The following is a 15,344-nucleotide window of genomic DNA, read 5'->3' as shown; positions in this document are numbered from 1 at the left end:
ACATTACCATGTAAGGATGATAAGGGCTTATGCACATGACTGACTTTCTCGGATGAGTGCAATACGTGGTTTTGATGAATAGCACTTGTGTCTATGATGCTCTATGGGACTGTGCACATGTCTGAGGTTTTCCTCAGACTGAGTGGTTTGTGGAAAAAATTGGAGACATGTCCGATTTTGATTCCAGTATCGGATTGAAATCGGCAATGCAAGTCTATGGGTTTGCGAAAATCATTGGACCACACATGGAAGACATCCAAGTATGGTCTGATTTTCACAGACTGACAGAATTGAGAAGGTGGAGAGCCCTTTTCCCTTTTCCACATCTGAGAAAAACTGATGCCACTCTGATCAAACTGTGATCAAAGTCAAACAGGAGCATTTTTCTCAGATGTGGAGAAAACTGTTGTGTGACCCTACACTAAGGTCACATGAGCATATAAAAAATCATTTAGAGTCTCATCCAGAAAAGTGGAACGACTTCTTTCCTACTTGTCATCCGTGTTAAGTTGATATACAATCTGTTTTTTTTGTTGAAGAACTGCAATGTATCAGTAATTATCGGATGTTATACTGTGGCTCTGTACGGCATCCGATTTTTTTCACGCACCCATAGACTTGAATGGGTGAGTCTCATCCGATTTAGGTCGGTGAAAAAAATTGTTTCTATGCATTGCCCCACTCAATAGCATGAGTCCATGTGCTGTCCATTTGTTCATGAACAGCACTCGGACTGAAAATACGGTCGTGTGAAGGAGCTCTTAGTCTGTTTGCCATTTTCAGCAGGAATGCTTCCGATTCATACTTCAAACCTCCATAAAGTGAACCTTTCACTTTATGGAGTAGTTTAGTTTCCAGGACAAACCTCAAAAGACATTTACCATACTCTATACTTTTTGTTAACATGGAAGTCTATCAACTGAGGCATCTGTCAGAGCTTTTCCAATGAACACTGCCAATTGCAATGCAGCATGCTAAAATATACATACTACTACTTGTTATTTACTGTGGAAACATTTACTAACCAAAGGGATAATCAAAAAAAAAATTAAAGTGTTATCTACAAAAAAATGTTTACTTTTACCCTGTGTTGCTAGATTTACTTTAATCATCAGGTTTTATAGCATCAGTAACATCACATTCTATCTAATTGTATTGACAATAGTTCACAGATTGGTATACTATGATTCAGACCACTTATTGTGGAGCTTAACATATGCACAAGGTAAAAGAAATAGCTTTTCATCCAGGAGTACTTTCTCTGGCAAGAATGTCTAACTGTACGAAACTTTAGAAAATGGAAGCGCAAAGGTCTTCACGGTCCAGTGCATAAGCTCTGTGTTTAGGAGTTTGGAAATAAGCAAAAAGATATGGAAGATAAACATCTTTGGTTAGTGTCAGGAAGGGCAAAAAGGGCACAGAAATCGAGGCACAAACAGTAAAGCAGAAGTGACAGAGCAATGCAAGATAATGTCAGTAACTTAAAGAGAAGCTTGAACTTGGTAAGAATAGATTCAATTTTGTTAAACAACCCATGAAAGATTGAAGCAGTTAAGGAGAAGATTCGTGAACTGGATACCAGAAAACCAATTTCAAGTAAATAATAGAGCATAAAAAGCCCACCACAGAGGAACACATCTGTAATTATTCTCTTTTCCACTAAATTCAATTTGCCAAAATTTTAGCAACATAGCATTTCTGTACGTACACAGACAAATTATAATCAATTTGGAAAGCGCAATCAGGACTATTATGGGGTTTTCCAGGATTAGGAAAACATGGTGTTTTGTTTCATATATACTGCAACTTTTATATACAATTGAAACCAGAAGTTTACATACACTATATAAAAATACACATATGCATGTTTTTCTCAGTATCTGACAAGAAGTCAGAATAAACCTTTCCCATTTTACGTCAATTAGGATTACCATAATTTTGTAATATTTACTAAATGCCAGAATAATGAGAGAGAGAGAATGTTTTAAGGCATTTTTATTACTGTAAAGTCAAAAGTTTACATACACTAAGATTACTATGCCTGTAAACAATTCTGGACTGCCCATATGATGATGTTATGTGTTGGGAAGCTTCTGATAGTTTTTTTTGGCAACATCTGTGTTAATTAGAGACACACCTGTGGATGTATTTAAATGCACACGTGAAACACACTGCTTCTTTGTGTAGCATCATGTAGTTTAAAGGAATCAGCCGAGATAGGAAGAAAAATCTGGACTTGCACAAGTCTGGCTCATTCTTGGGTACAATTTCAAGATACCTGAAGGTGCCTCATCCATCTGTACAAAACAATTATAGGCAATTACAAACAAGATGGGAATGTCCAGCCAACCTACTGCTCAGGAATGAGATGGTTTCTATGAACCAGAGATGAGTGTAATTTAGTCCAACATGTGCATATCAACCCAAGGAAAAAAAGCAAAAGACCTTGTGAAGATGATGGTGGAAGCTGGTAAGATTGTGTAAACATCCACAGTGAAACGAGTACTGTATCAGCATGGACTGAAAGGCCACTCTGCCAGGAAGAAGCCATTACTCCAAAAGGAACATAAAAAGCCAGATTAATGTTTGCAAATGCACACAGGAACAAAGACTTTAATTTTTGGAGACATGTCCTGTGGTCTGATGAAACTAGAGTTTAACTTTTTGGGCATAATGATCATCATTACATTTGAAGGAAAAAGGGAGAAACTTGGAAGCCTAAAAACACCACCGCAGCTGTGAAACACATCATGCTGTGGGGTTGTTTTGCTGCAGGAGGGACTGGTGCACTTCACAAAATAGATGGCATCATGAGAAAAGAAGATTATGTGGCAATAGTGAAGCAACATCTCAAGACATCAGCCAGGAAGTTAAAGCTTGGGCGAAAATGGGTCTTCCAAATGTACAATGACCGAAAGCATACTGCCAAAATGGTAACAAAGCGGCTTAAGAATAACAAAGTCAATGTTTTGGAGCGGCCATCACAAAGCCTTGATCTTAATCCTATTGAAAATTTATGGGCAAAGCTGAAAAGACAGGTGTGAGCAAGGCGACCTACAAACCTGGAACAGTTACACCAGTTTTGTCAGGGACAATGGGCCCAAATTTCGACCAACTATTGTGAGAAGCTTGTGGAAGGATATCCCAAATGTTTGACCCAAGTCATTCAGTTTAAGGGCAATGGTACCAAATACTAATGAAATGTATGTAAACTTTTGATTTTGCAATAGTATTAAAAATGCCTTAAAACATTCTCTCTCTCTCATTGTTCTGGCATTTGGCAAATATTAAACATTATGGTAATCCTAATTGACCTAAAACGGGAAAGGTTTATTCTGATTCCATATCAGATATTGAGAAAAACATGAATGTGTGTCTGTTTATATGGTATATGTAAACTTCTGGTTTCAACTGTATATATTATATTATGTGTTTACAAACATTTAAATATTTGCAGTTTTTTTGACCATGGCATGAATACATTATTTTAAAATATAAAATGTTGCATAGAACAAAACAAGATTTAAAACCAAAACAGTATTAATCTTATTAGCAGAAGCTATCAATCAGTATTGTATGTAGTGTTACACATTAGATGTAATGTGAGAAGTAAAGAATATTGATGAAAATCTCTTCTGGAGGCCAGAACAACGTATTAGCTTCAAACTGCGATAAAGGTTTTTACTTGAAATGATTCAAGCTAAAGAGACTGCAGTGCTGATATTAGGGCAGCGTGCCAACGTAGTACTGCAATGTAATACAGTATGCGAGCAATTAGCTAGTACCGCGTGCAGATCTGTATGAATAATACATTGTAATCTGTGTCATGTTATTAAATAGCATGAAATAAGCTAAATTTTCCCTTTTAGCTATGGGACTTGACTGGGGGGGAAAAGTGTAGACTGGATTTCCACAATGATAAAGTAGGTATTGGGGCATGACTATACATGAAGTAACAAAATAATAATCGGTGAATATTATGAATAATGTATCAGGCTCCAAGCTGTGGAATGACTGAAGAGAACCAAGACTATATTATAATGGTTGATGGGGCTTCAAGAGTCCTCAACACTTTAGTATGAGCTCAGAAAAGTCCCATGCTCCATTAGATGCTATATTCTCTCAAAAATATTTTTTTTTCTAAAAGACAATATAAGATTATATAAGAGTATCACAGTTTAGCAAACAGAGTGGCCATGACCTCATAAAACATAATGATTGGGACTTTATCTGCAGTAACACATGTTGCATGCAAAGTTTTCTTTATATACATACAGGGAAAATATACACTGCTCGAAAAAATAAAGGGAACACTCAAATAACATCCTAGATCTGAATGAATGAAATATTCTCATTGAATAATTTGTTCTGAACAAAGTTGAATGTACTGACAAAAAAATCACACAAAAATATTCAATGGAAATCAAATTTATTAACCAATGGAGGCCTGGATTTGGAGTCACCCCCAAAATTAAAGTGGAAAAACCCACCACTGGCTGATCCAACTTTGATGTAATGTCCTTAAAACAAGTCAAAATGAGGCTCAGTATTGTGTGTGGCCTCCATGTGCCTGTATGACCTCCCTACAATGCCTAGGCATGCTCCTGATGAGGTTGCGGATGGTCTCCTGTGGGATTTCCTCCCAGACCTAGACTAAAGCATCCGCCAACTCCTGGACAGTCTGTGGTGCAACGTGACATTGATGGATGGAGCGAGACATGTGCTCAATCGGATTCAGGTCTGGGGAACGGGCGGGCCAGTCCATTCTTCAATGCCTTCATCTTGCAGGAACTGCTGGCACACTTCAGCCACATGAGGTCTTGCATTGTCCTGCATTAGGAGGAACCCAGGGCTAACTGCACCAGCATATGGTCTCACAAGGGGTCTGAGGATCTCAACTCGGTACCTAATGGCAGTCAGGCTACCTCTGGCAAGCACATGGAGGGCTGTGCGGCCCTCTAAAGAAATGCCACCCCACACCATTACTGACCCACTGCCAAAACGGTCATGCTGAAGGATGTTGCAGGCAGCAGATCGTTCTACATGGCGTCTCCAGACTCTGTCATGTCTGTCACATGTGCTCAGTGTGAACCTGCTTTCATCTGTGAAGAGCACAGGGCGCCAGTGGTGACTTTGCCAATCCTGGTGTTCTGTGGCAAATGCAAAGCATCTTGCACGGTGTTGGGCTGTGAGCACAACTCCCATCTGTGGACGTCGGGCCCTGATACCACCCTCATGGAGTCGGTTTCTAACCGTTTGTGCAGATACATGCACATTTGTGGCCTGCTGGAGGTCATTTTGCAGGGCTCTGGCAGTTCTCCTCCTGTTCCTTCTTGCACAAAGGTGGAGATAGCGGTCGTTTTTGGGTTGTTGCCCTCCTACGGCCCCCTCCACGTCTCCTGGTGTACTGGCCTGTCTCCTGGTAGAACCTCCAGCCTCTGGACACTACGCTGACAGACACAGAAAACCTTCTTGCCACAGCTCTCGTTGATGTGCCATCCTGGATGAGCTGCACTACCTGAGCAACTTCTGTGGGTTGTAGAGTCCGTCTCATGCTACCATGAGTGTGAAAGCACAACGGACATTCAAAAGTGACCAAAACATCAGCCAGAAAGCATTGGTACTGAGATGTGGTCTGTGGTCCCCACCTGCAGAACCACTCCTTTATTGAGTGTGTCTTGATAATTACCAATAATTTCCATGTATTGTCTATTCCATTTGCACAACAGCATGTGAAATTGATTGTCAATCAGCGTTGCTTCCTAAGTGGACAATTTTATTTCACAGAAGTTTGATTTACTTGGAGTTATATTCTGTTGTTTAAGTGTTCCCTTTATTTTTTTGAGCAGTGTATTTTTGTACCATGTTAGCCAGTAGATAAAAAAATATTTAGATTTGAGAGTCCTCAGTGGTTGATACCTGTTAATAGCTAACTGAAAAGATGGTAACAGGTTGCAAGCTTTCGAGGCTACTCAGGCCTGATGAAGAGGCCTGAGTAGCTTCTAAAGCTTGCAACCTGTTACCATCTTTTAAGTTAACCATCAAAAGGTATCAAATACTGAGGACTCTCAAATCTCAGATACATGAGACCCTAATGTCAAATCATGCACCTTGTCAATCAATAGGCCACGATTGCTGATGGTCTATTCTCTGCTGTGGAATGCCGGGTGATACTTGGCAGTATAATTATAGTTAAAGTGCCATATCTTAATCTGCCACAGAGGTAACTGGAAGCTCATTTGTGCTCCGATGCAAAATATTCAAAAGGACATCTAACTATGACAGATCTTTAATAGTACTGATCTTCTCATAAGGACCAAAGAGACCTTTTGGTCCCCCTTAGGCTTAAGGGACTGGGTGTAGCTGCAACTATAGTTACACTCCTGGGTTCTGTCCTGCCACTAGTTATAATAGTTTATACCCTATACATTGCTGATATTTTAGTATTACTGACTTACTCATCAATTTCTTAAAGAATGCTTTGGATTGTTTGACTGTATAATAGGATTATGAACCCCACTCTACATTTTACATTTTCTGATTTAGGTAGCTTAAAGGGGTATTCCCATCTCCTAGATCCTGTCCCAATATGTAGTAAGTGTAATAATAATAATATTAGCAAATACCTCCAATTAGAAATGTAGTATAGTTTTTCTGATTCACTATGTCTCCTCCCTCATGTGCTAGGCATTGAAAGACCTTAGGTATCCATGGTTACGACCACTGATATAGTGACAGCTAGTTGCTAGTGATCGTAACCCTGGATACCTAAGGTCCTGCAATGCCCTGCACATGATTAAAGAGACATATGGAATCCGAAGAAGTATACCACACTTCTAATTGGAGGTATTTGCTAATATTATTATTATTATTATTATTACACCTACTACATATTGAGATAGGATCTTGGAGATGGGAATTACCCTTTAACTTTATTTGTTAGTTTGTGCCCTTTGAATTACTTTTTTTTTCTTCTTATACATATTTGATCTGACACAGGTTTGTTTTTGTTAATTAAATTTTTGCTATATTGTTCTTAAGAAAATGTTTCCTGTACTAGCTGGTCCCGTTAAAAAAGCCAATATTCCCCCCACATCAAACCTGTATCTAGGGAATCTTGTTCAAATCTTTATCTAATGAAGGACAAGTACCTGTCTGTAGATGAATGTCTGGCTTGACTAATATGCCTAGTTAAGGATCATTAGGATGGTAGACCTTGACTTACAGGTAGTGTAGCTATCTCCAATGGATACCCCTAGTGCGATACAGTAGTGTTACATCCTTGCTATATAGAGCAATTTTGCCTTTTTCCTTGGAACATTCCTTGGAGATACTTCATAACCAACTCGTCCATCCAAAGAATGTCAGTTCCCTACCCAAGCATTGGTAATCACTCATCCCATTACATTTTTCTGCCTTGTTAATACTAAAATTGTCCAGAAAATTAGTTACAAAGAAACTGTTTTAATCTCCTATTGGGACCAGCAAATCACCAAGACCCAAACTGAACTTACAGGAAAAAAGGAGTTCTACAAATAAAATCTACAATTCATAAATGGACCTCAACCTTCATAGGGCATTTGGGAACTTGGATGCAGGGAAGACAATTCCTTACATTAGAAATGAACAATAACTGCCTAACTTTGTGTTTGCTGTTTACTGTATACATGGTATCTAGGTATCTATAGTAAAACCCTTGTCTTTTTAACTTCACCTGATTTTGTAATTATGTGAAAATATCTCTTCAAAAAAGTAATGTCTTTACCTCTCAGCACAAGAAAGGGAATGGTGTATGAAGAACATTTGGATAGAAAGCAGAAAGCTAATGAGTAATTCAAGAAGCCAGCTCAAAACCTATGGAGTATAAACCAATTAACTTTTATGGATATTTAAATTAACTCTCTCCCCAACCCCCCCTCAAAGTAGCGCAGTTCAGCAGAACAAAAGACATGATTTTATATTTTACAATCCACAAAGTAATTCCAGAAAGAAAAGAAAATACACCTTAAAATGCAGAGTGCCCTAAGTAAAAAAAGAAGAAAAAAAACAAAGAAAATGCTTATGTTACACACTATAGCTTTATTAATGTGAATCTAGCAGCAGGTTTTTGCTATTTTACATGTATAATAGAGGGCAGGTGAACCAGATTCCAGGGATGTGTCACTTACTGGACTGCATAATGTAGTTTCAATACAATCAATGTTTAATCAGCAAGAGATTATCACTGCAGGACTAGGTCTCAAGTGAACAGCAGTTCAACTACTGTGTGTAATCCCACCCCTGCCAATCAATGGTTGGGGTGGGGTTATACAGAGCTCAGCATTATGACCACTTCACTATCTACAACAGATAAAACATGGATTCTATCAAAACTGCACCAAGCAATTCAGTAAATGATACATCCCTGGAATCAGTCTTTCTTGCCCTATAAGCATACTATAGGGCAGGAGAGCCTGATTCAAGTGATAAGCTTACAGATTACATAGCAAAACCCCTTTAAGTAGAGCATTACCCACTGCAGTCTCATTACACTTTTGGGTGGGTCAATTAAACTAATCCTATACAGTCAGTGGAAACAAACAGAAATACATTGCATATATATTAATAAACAGAAAATTTCAACCAAAATTCAATAAAAAAATTCAGTGCAGGAGTGAAAAGGAAAAAAATTATCTGTTTTGTTTTTAAGGACAATATCAATATTGTTAGCATTGACATTTTCCTAGAACAGTTTTTAAGCATTAAGCTCAGTGTAACGGGTCTGGGAGGCGGAACCTCTGAGCTACTATACAAGGGGGCGGTCCTTGTAAGGGAGCGGGTGGCGACCAGGGAAGACGGGCAGGCAGTCACAGCAGGTGACCGGGACAGTCTCTGAGTGAACGGGCTGGAGGTCACGGCAAGAGACCGGGGCAGTCTCTGGATGAACGGGCAGGAGGTCACGGCAAGTGACCGGGGCAATCTCTGGATGAACGGGCAGGAGGTCACGGCAAGTGACCGGGGCAGTCTCTGGATGAACGGGCAGGAGGTCACGGCAAGTGACCGGGGCAGTCTCTGGGTAAAGGGTAGGTACGACCTGTGATGGCAGAGCCTCCAGGTAGGCTAGCAGGCAGATGGTTGATGTGTGCTCCCAGGTGAGCAAGCGAGAGTCTCTGGAATGGCAGGTGGTCACAGCACGTGACGGCGGAGCCTCCAGGTAGGCTAGCAGGCAGGTAACAGGTGTGCGCTCCCAGGTGAGCGGGCAGGAGTCTCTGGAATGGCAGGTGGTCACAGCACGTGACGGCGGAGCCTCCAGGTAGGCTAGCAGGCAGGTAACAGGTGTGCGCTCCCAGGTGAGCGGGCAGGAGTCTCTGGAATGGCAGGTGGTCACAGCACGTGACGGCGGAGCCTCCAGGTAGGCTAGCAGGCAGGTAGCAGATGTGCGCTCCCAGGTGAGCGGGCAAGCTGGTCCATAGACAGACTGACAGGAGTTGGAGGACAGACCGTCGGACCTCAGGCTAGCAGGCAGGTAGCAGAGGAGCGCTCCCAGGTGAGCGGGCAAGCTGGTCCTTAGACAGACTGACAGGAGTCGGTAGGCAGACCGTCGGACCTCAGGCTAGCAGGCAGGTAAGCAGAATATCAGGCAGGAATCAGACAGCAAACTGGCAGGAATCTGGCAGGTAACTGGCAACGGGACCTGAGGGCTGAAGCAGAGTAGTGAACAGTGCAACAACATTGCTCGGGCACCTCCATTTTGGAGGAGGTGCCTTATATATGGTGAAGTCCTCCGGCCATTGGCCGGGGACTCCTTAGGCCGGCGCGCACGGCCCCTTTAAGAGGGAGGGAGCGTGCGCGCGTGCGCCCTAAGCACAGTGGCCGGGAAGGAGCGCGCGCTGCCAGCAGAGCGGGAGGAGGACGCTGGGCTCGGAGCAGAGGGGTGAGGGGAACAGCGTCCCTGCCAAGCAGAGGGCAGGGACGCCGGCGCTACAGTACCCCCCCCTTTAGGCCCCCCCTTTTTTAGGCCAGAGAGAAATTTAGCTAGGATGAGAGGGGCATGGATGTTCTCCCGGGGCTCCCACGTTCTCTCTTCAGGACCAAACCCCTTCCAATCTACTAGAAAAAAGGTCTTCCCTCTTACCCTTTTGGTGGCCAGAATGTTCTCTACCTCAAATTCGTTTTCAGCGGAAACCGGAGCAGGAGGCGTACCTGTAGACTTGGAAAAAGAGTTAAGTACCACAGGTTTGAGGAGAGATACATGGAAGGAGTTAGGGATCCGCAAGTTGGCCGGGAGTTTCAATTTATAGGCCACCGGGTTGATCTGACTGATGACTTCCAGACGACCGATGAACCGAGGCCCTAACTTATAGGAAGGAATCTTGAGCCGGACATACTTGGACGAGAGCCAGACCTTATCTCCTGGATGGAATTGAGGAGGATCCAGACGTTTTGTGTCAGCATGTCTTTTCATACGCTCGGATGACAGAAGGAGTGCAGATCGGGTACTCTCCCATATGGAGGAAAATTTGTTAACAAGAGATTCCGCAGCCACCGAGGTGGAGACGGGAAATGGGATCCGAGGATGCTGACCGAAGACCACAAAAAACGGGGATTTGGAGGAAGATTCGCTCTCGTGATTGTTGTAAGAAAATTCGGCCCATGGCAGGAGATCCACCCAGTCTGAATGGTGGGCATTAACGAAGTGCCGGAGGTAACTGGTCAGGTTCTGATTGATCCGCTCCACTTGACCATTAGACTGTGGGTGGTAAGCGGAGGAGAAATCCAGGGTGACGTCTAGCAGTTTACAAGTGGCTCTCCAGAAGCGTGAGGTGAACTGTACCCCACGATCCGACACGATGTGGAGGGGCAGGCCATGAAGACGGAAGATGTGGCGGATAAAGTCTTTAGCCAGCTCGGGTGCAGACGGGAGGCCTGGCAGGGGAACGAAATGAGCCATCTTGGAAAAGCGGTCAGCGACCACCCAAATGACCGTACAACCGGCAGAGACGGGGAGATCAGTTATAAAGTACATTGCTATATGCTGCCAGGGGGCAGCAGGTACAGGGAGCGGAAGGAGGCGACCGGCTGGCAGATGTCTCGGAACCTTGTTGCGGGCGCAGGACACACAGGCAGAAACAAAGTCTATTACGTCCTTGAGCAGGGTAGGCCACCAGTAGTGCCGGGTAATAAGCTGGAGGGTCTTTTTCTGACCGGCGTGGCCAGCTAGTTTAGACGAGTGACCCCAGTGTAGGATCTTCTCCCGATCAGGTACTGTACGAACGTCTTACCGGGAGGGAGACGATTTAGACTCACGGGAGCCACCTGCATTACTCTGGCGGGATCGATGATGTGTTTCGGTTCCTCCTCGAGATCAGACACCAGAAAGGATTGGGACAAGGCGTCCGCCTTGATGTTTTTGTCAGCCGGGCGAAAATGAAGAATAAAATCAAAGCGAGCAAAAAACAAGGACCACCGAGCTTGGCGCGGGTTAAGTCTCTGGGCATGCTGGAGGTAAGCCAAGTTCTTGTGGTCAGTGTAAATTATTACCGGGTGAAGAGCCCCTTCGAGCAGGTAACGCCACTCCTCCAATGCCAGCTTGATGGCCAATAACTCTCGATCTCCTATGGAATAGTTGCACTCAGAAGAGGAGAAGAGTTTGGAGAAGAAGCCACAAGTTACCATTCTCCCGGAAGATGATTTTTGGGTAAGTACCGATCCGGCTCCAGAGGAGGAGGCGTCAACCTCCAGGAAGAACTGCTTGTTGCCATCTGGGCGATGCAGCACCGGGGCGGAAGAGAAAGCCTGTTTTAAGGAAAGAAAGGCCTCCTCTGTTTCGGGCGGCCACTCTCTGGGATTAGTGCCCTTACGGGTGAGCGCGGAAATTGGGGCAGTCCGGGAAGAGAAGTGCGGAATGAAGAGGCGGTAGTAGTTGGCGAAGCCCAGGAACCGCTGAATGGCCTTCAACCCCTCCGGTCGGGGCCATTTCTCTATGGCAGACAGTTTCTCTGGATCCATTCGAAGGCCGGTCTGAGAAATAATGTAGCCCAAAAACGGAAGCGAGGTCTGCTCAAAGAGGCACTTCTCATATTTAGCGAAGAGGTGATTCTGCCTGAGCCTGAGCAGGACCTGACGAACGTCTCTCCGGTGAGTCTGGAGATCCGGAGAGAAGACCAAGATGTCGTCCAGGTACACCACTACGCAGGAGTAGAGAAGGTCCCGGAAGATGTCATTGACCAACTCTTGAAAGATGGCAGGAGCGTTACAGAGACCAAAGGGCATTACCAGATATTCATAGTGGCCGTCCCGGGTGTTGAATGCAGTCTTCCATTCATCCCCTTGACGGATACGGACCAGGTTGTACGCCCCACGGAGGTCCAGTTTGGTGAAGATTCTAGCCCCCCTCAGACGATCAAATAATTCTGGAATGAGCGGAAGGGGGTACTTATTCTTCACCGTGATCTGGTTAAGACCTCTATAGTCTATACAGGGACGGAGAGAGCCGTCCTTCTTTTTTACGAAAAAAAAGCCTGCTCCCGCCGGGGAGGTAGATTTCCGGATAAATCCCCTGGCCAAATTCTCCTCAATATATTCGGACATCGACCGGGTCTCAGCAGCGGACAATGGGTAAATACGCCCACGGGGAGGCGTAGTACCGGGTAACAGGTCGATAGGACAGTCGTATGGTCTATGAGGGGGTAATGTCTCTGCCTCCTTTTTATTAAAGACATCAGCAAATGACCAATAGGGAATCGGAAGTCCAGGTAGATTAGTTGGGGTAGGAGAAGGACGGGCGGGATGAACAGGAACCAAACAAGTCTTATGACAGTCCTGTCCCCAGCGAAGGACTTCTCCGGTCTGCCAGTCAAGTACGGGTGCATGTCTCTGGAGCCAAGGTAGACCTAGTAAGAGGGCGTGAGAGAGTCCAGGCAGAACATGAAAAGAGATGCTCTCAGAATGCAGCATTCCCACCTGCAGAGTTACGGATTCGGTGATGAGTTGGATGGGACGTGGTAAGAGGCCCCCATCCACAGCAGCGACAGATAATGGTATAGCCAGAGGTTTGGTGGGAATGCGGTATTTTTCTACCAGGGCCTGTGAAATAAGATTCCCGGCCGCTCCAGAGTCAAGTTGGGCTAGTTCGAAATAACGATTCTCCCCGCAGATAATTGAGACTGACAGCAGCAGAGATGGAGAGGATTTATTCTTGTCTAGGTCGACCTCTCTGAGCGAACCTAGACACAGGCGTTTCCCGACCTCTCCGGGCAGGTACGGATCCGGTGCTCCTTACTGCCACAGTAGAAGCAGCTCCCCTCGGCACAGCGTAAGTCCTGACGGGTTTTGACCAGCTTGGTCTGGTCGACCTGCATAGGCTCAGGAGAGTGTACCTGGGGAGAAACGGAGGGAGTGACGGATTTCTGAAAAGTAGGAGCTAGACGTGGAAACCTCCTCTCACGGGTGACTTCTTTGGCACGCTCCTGGAACCGTAGGTCAATCCGGGTGGCAAGAGTTATTAGGTCATCGAGAGTGGTAGGAATGTCTCGACCGGCAAGTTCATCTTTAATACGGCCGGACAGACCCTCCCAGAAGACAGATACCAGAGCGTCGTTATCCCAGGCCAGCTCCGAGGCAAGGGTACGGAACCGTATAGCATATTGGCCCACGGTGAGAATTCCCTGACGGAGGCGTAGCAGAGATGACGCGGATGAGGTCTTCCGTCCAGGTTCGTCGAAGACTTTCCGGAAAGCCGTGAGAAAGGCAGGCAAGTCGGACACCAGGGGGTCTCCTCTCACCCATAGAGGATTTAGCCAGGCCAGGGCCTCCCCGGTGAGATGGGACATGATGAAATCAATTTTGGCCCGGTCGGAGTTAAACTGGTGGGACAGGAGTTCAAAGTGCAGGGTGCACTGATTTATAAAGCCCCGAGCCTGAGCGGAGTCGCCTCCGAAGTGAGGAGGTGCGGAAAGCCGGGGTCCGGGGTAGGATACCACAGTATTGGTGGGCAGCGGAGCTGCCGGATTGCGAGTCATGGCTCTAGCGGTGGTTGCTGATGGAGCAGTCAGAGTCTCCAGGCGAGTATTGACATTCCGCAGGTGACCCAGGATGGACTCCTGTTGGGACCTCTGACGGGACAGTTCATGACACAGGTCCGAGAGTGAGGGAGCTTGGGTGCCACCGGGTTCCATGGCCCGAGCAAACTGTAACGGGTCTGGGAGGTGGAACCTCTGAGCTACTATACAAGGGGGCGGTCCTTGTAAGGGAGCGGGTGGCGACCAGGGAAGACGGGCAGGCAGTCACAGCAGGTGACCAGGACAGTCTCTGAGTGAACGGGCTGGAGGTCACGGCAAGAGACCGGGGCAGTCTCTGGATGAACGGGCAGGAGGTCACGGCAAGTGACCGGGGCAGACTCTGGATGAACGGGCAGGAGGTCACGGCAAGTGACCGGGGCAGTCTCTGGGTAAAGGGTAGGTACGACCTGTGATGGCAGAGCCTCCAGGTAGGCTAGCAGGCAGATGGTTGATGTGTGCTCCCAGCTGAGCAAGCGAGAGTCTCTGGAATGGCAGGTGGTCACAGCACGTGACGGCGGAGCCTCCAGGTAGGCTAGCAGGCAGGTAACAGGTGTGCGCTCCCAGGTGAGCGGGCAGGAGTCTCTGGAATGGCAGGTGGTCACAGCACGTGACGGCAGAGCCTCCAGGTAGGCTAGCAGGCAGGTAACAGGTGTGCGCTCCCAGGTGAGCGGGCAGGAGTCTCTGGAATGGCAGGTGGTCACAGCACGTGACGGCGGAGCCTCCAGGTAGGCTAGCAGGCAGGTAGCAGATGTGCGCTCCCAGGTGAGCGGGCAAGCTGGTCCATAGACAGACTGACAGGAGTTGGAGGACAGACCGTCGGACCTCAGGCTAGCAGGCAGGTAGCAGAGGAGCGCTCCCAGGTGAGCGGGCAAGCTGGTCCTTAGACAGACTGACAGGAGTCGGTAGGCAGACCATCGGACCTCAGGCTAGCAGGCAGGTAAGCAGAATATCAGGCAGGAATCAGACAGCAAACTGGCAGGAATCTGGCAGGTAACTGGCAACGGGACCTGAGGGCTGAAGCAGAGTAGTGAACAGTGCAACAACATTGCTCGGGCACCTCCATTTTGGAGGAGGTGCCTTATATATGGTGAAGTCCTCCGGCCATTGGCCGGGGACTCCTTAGGACGGCGCGCGCGGCCCCTTTAAGAGGGAAGGAGCGCGCGCGCGCCCTAAGCACAGTGGCCGGGAAGGAGCGCGCGCTGCCAGCAGAGCGGGAGGAGGACGCCGGGCTCGGAGCAGAGGGGTGAGGGGAACAGCGTCCCTGCCTAGCAGAGGGCAGGGACGCTGGCGCTACACTCAGTAGGG

General features: G+C 46.3%; 1 protein-coding gene across 2 annotated transcripts in view; it reads right to left on the bottom strand.

The window, feature by feature from the left end:
* The window catches only part of GRIN2A (glutamate ionotropic receptor NMDA type subunit 2A), a 999,861-nt gene that overhangs the window by 109,155 nt on the left and 875,362 nt on the right, over positions 1-15,344 (bottom strand). The window lies entirely within an intron of this gene.

Source organism: Phyllobates terribilis, unplaced genomic scaffold (genome assembly GCF_046119375.1).
Source record: "Phyllobates terribilis strain yellow unplaced genomic scaffold, ASM4611937v1 Scaffold_9__5_contigs__length_417890890, whole genome shotgun sequence".
Taxonomy (NCBI): Eukaryota; Metazoa; Chordata; class Amphibia; order Anura; family Dendrobatidae; genus Phyllobates; species Phyllobates terribilis.
The sequence above is the reverse complement of the archived record's forward strand: the minus strand, read 5'-3'. Positions and strand labels throughout refer to the sequence as shown.